The sequence below is a fragment of the Coptis chinensis genome, chromosome 6 (genome assembly GCF_015680905.1).
Source record: "Coptis chinensis isolate HL-2020 chromosome 6, ASM1568090v1, whole genome shotgun sequence".
Lineage (NCBI taxonomy): Eukaryota > Viridiplantae > Streptophyta > Magnoliopsida > Ranunculales > Ranunculaceae > Coptis > Coptis chinensis.
This window is the reverse complement of record NC_141461.1, coordinates 82,261,390-82,265,249: the sequence shown is the minus strand read 5'-3', so window position 1 is coordinate 82,265,249 and position 3,860 is coordinate 82,261,390. Positions and strand designations below refer to the sequence as shown.

The following is a 3,860-nucleotide window of genomic DNA, read 5'->3' as shown; positions in this document are numbered from 1 at the left end:
TGAGTAGCAAAAATTCAGAGCTAATGTCACAACAAAGAGAATCTGAGAGGGTACATTTATAAAGAGCGGATGCATCGACCGGCATAAGCGGACAAATAAATTACCACTCATCCAAATATCTTGCTAAGTTCCCTCTGCTTCCCGGTGAAGTGTTCCGTTTTCATTTGCCCTGTACATGCAATAGGGTTCATTCCATTATCAATAATTTATATGGGACAACACTACAGGAAATATCAATGTCGGTGATGGATATGAAGCTAGAAATGAGATTTGAAGAGCACAAACAAGAAAGAGCATTTGACAAACAAATACTTCTATTGGACACATACCACAAAGTTAGGACTAAGAAAAAAAAAAATCACAAAATAAGAATTATTAGTCACTTCATGACAAGGCTCTCATATTAGACTGATAATTTGTCTCATTTATTATTGGAATCATACATCTCCCAATCTTGTTCTACCAAATTCGTCCTATTAGAACATTCATGTAATTAAACTTACCTTAAATAGTAGGCTTTGTATCTGTCTTTGGACCTTCTTTGAAGAGAACCGACAAGCCCATTCTTGAATCAAAAAAATGTCCGTAACTAGATGAACAACCAACAGTCATAATCATAAGGTGAGTATCAACATAATTTACTCAGCAGGTGCAGATAGAAAAAAACAAAATGATAAAACAAATCCTAAGACCTCAAGAATTCTAATCAGTATCTAAGCCAAGCAACAATTACATGCTTTTGCATCAAATCCCAACCCAAGTAATACACAAATTTTAGAGATACACTTTCAAGAATTCTCAAAAGTCAAATATGAAGTCGTCACCATGTTGTGAATGTTGTCCTTCCATTGTTGACCCAAGTACCGTTTTATTTTTCCCCACATAATCATATGTTTTGCATTGAGTTTTGATTTTACACAAAGGCGAGACAAACACCATCACCGAAAGGGTGATGATGATTGGAGGAAAAACACGGACTCAACATCCCCAGAGACCCAAAAAACAACACCACCACATGCTACAAATGCTAAGCAAAAATGTAAAGGAATATTAAAAGAAAGAAGAACCAACCTGAAGAATGAATGTTTCCGACTTTTATTCTCTAGTAGTAATTTCAGATTCTACACCTGTAAAATAAATTAAAAGAACCAACCAGAAAAATTAACCCAAAAAGAATCCAAAACTAAAACCAATTAACCCCGAAAAGAGTAGCAACCAAAAACTCGAAGCTTGGCCGGTTGATTGGCACTTAGTCCAATTGAAGTGAAAGTGTAGGCTAAGAAATATATGCAATTGAATCTTTTTATTCGATGGTTTTCTTTTTGGGTTTTCTTTCCGTCCTTATGCTCAACCGCCCCGCCTTTTGCCTGGTGCTCATGACGCGCTACGGATAACGAGGCCACCTTCACAACCTATTATTTTTTTTTTTAAATAAAAAAAACTGACTGTGCTCACCAAACTATTACAATAAGAATGTCAAAAAAATTCTTCAGATTACACAAAAATTCTAGCTCAGTAAGCATCTTCTAGTGTAGCATTCCACTTGTGCCTCTTAAACCACTGACCAATTGAGCTTTCGATATGAGGTTAATGTTCCTTGAAGAAGACGATATGAAGTGTTTACACCCAAGGTAAGCCAACTTTTATGGCATGCCACCGATTTGTCCATTACTGAAAAAGAATGAGAGATTATAGAGATTGCGGACACCTAATCTTCACCATCGAGTCGTTGAAGGTGATCTTTTTCGACTTGGGAGCATCTGCAGATATTTCTTTGAAGTGGGCTCCATACAGCTTGGATTCCTTTTTCTTCACATGAGTACCAAATTTCATAAGATCAGTAGGCACAAGGCGTCCGGCTTCTCTCGAAACATTCACCCGGCTCCCAAAGAAGGCCCTTTGTTTTCTTGCATGAAGAAGGTGTGTGCAACACCTTTCTTTACCGGCTCGACCGGTCCTCCCTATCCCTGCCGCGTAATCTTCTCGGCCGTAAGAGGGAAACGTAGTTGATAACCACTTCCACATCGGGGAATATCCAATCCCGAAAGCAGCTACATCGAGTAGCAAACCATTAAAGGGCAAATCCCATCCTTGAATAGTGAGAGTGCATTGGTACGATCCCCGTTGAGCTTTGTCTCCATGTACGTAAAACGACCTTCCAACCCCTCTTTTGGAGCATATTTTCAACGAGTTTGCTTCCTTCTTGTACAAGACAAATACTAATACTCTATTCTTTTGCGACTTGTGGTATTTTTCAAGCAAAGTGACCAAAGCGTGCATCGCGAGATCTATCATCCAAGACCTCTACTATCGCGTGATGACATCATGGTTAGCGGACAAATCCTCGAGCCCACAACAACCTTAACAGGATTTGGGTCCATGAACTCTTGAGCTAACCGATGGATGAAGGAGGCCATGTTGTGATCGAACATTACCATCCGACGGATAGAGGGCGATCGCTCAATATAGAACGGACTTCGGTTCAAATCCCATGTCAAGCATTCGATCCGCTTCATCTAGAACCACATATGATACCTCCTTTAAGCAGCAAAACCCCATCTCAATCAGATCTTTCAAAGCGGCGGGGTTAGATAACAATATCAACGCCATTTCCTTCGTGAGATGAAATTTGAGGTCCTTTGGAAGTTCCTCCATACACGCAAACCGAAAGCTCACGCGGGATTTCCCGGCTTCCACAGAGGACATCTGCAATTTTCGAGCTAGTTCCCTAGTCGGTGAGAGGACAAAGGCGAGAGGATTCAGATCTCTTCTTTCTTCCGTTCGCCTTATATGCATAAAGATTTGGAACCCCAAACGCCAACGTTTTGCGAGAGCGCTGGCAGCAATCCCAATAAAATCACGACCATCTAAAAAGAAAAGGCCAAGCATGAGATCAATTGGAGAAGGCTTATTAAACCCCTTACAACACTCTAATACTTCCTCGGGAAGTTTAGCTTCATCGAACGAGCTCAAAGCCGTATACTTCAGTTCCTTCACATCATTCCCAGACACAAACACTTCCTTCCCTCCTCCTATTTCCACGTCATCCTCTCCACTCTTCTTTTTCTTGATGGCGTCATCTTCTGGATCATCAATTTTAAGCTTTCTTTTTAAGTTGGCGGCTTCGGTTGGTGTATCTTCTTGTTGTGCTTTCTCTTCTTCGAGGCTTTTCTTGTGTTTGTTTTTCTTCTTTTTTTTCTCGTCTTTTTTTGTCTCCAAGGTGGAATCTTGTATTGGAGATTCTTCGTCAGCAGTTTTGTTATTCTTTATTTTCTCGTTTTTCCTGCTTTCTGAGTTCCTCATTGTGAATCAAGAAATAAACTAAAAACTTTCTTCTCTTTGGGTGGTGAAGTTTCTTCTAGGGTTTAGCACGAAGTTTCTTCACAACCTATTATTATTGACAGAGAGTACAACATACTATGAACACCAACAAAATTCAAAAGGCTCTTTTACTATCTCACATTCTAACGGGTTTTCAATATGGTGGGCGGCAAAGAAGAGAAAAAAGATGAGAAAAATAAACCCAATTTAGGTTTTGGATTTTACTTTTTTATTTTTTGGTTTTTTGTTGGAGCGCCAACAATAAAAATAGGCCCGCCCATAAAAAAACCTTTAGAAGAAATTAACTCCCGCCCATAAAAAGTCCAATAGCAACGCTTCTCTAGCTGCAACACATACTACATCCAATAAGACATGGACATTTACAACGAAAGTGGCGTCACAAATGATTGAGTTAACTTTAACAGCAACAATGGCATGGTAAATGATAAAGCCCTCTATAAAAATTGCATTTTCTGTTTTTTGAAAAAAAAAATTATAACTATTTGCCACGCAAGAGGTGTCACAATAAATAAATTTAT

The 3,860-nt window shown here is 39.2% G+C and overlaps 1 pseudogene; it reads right to left on the bottom strand.

Annotated features, from left to right (window-relative positions):
- Positions 1-1,689: 1,689 nt before the first annotated feature.
- On the bottom strand, positions 1,690-3,350 carry LOC147494824 (DEAD-box ATP-dependent RNA helicase 5 pseudogene; annotated as a pseudogene).
- Between the last annotated feature and the right edge of the window lie 510 nt (positions 3,351-3,860).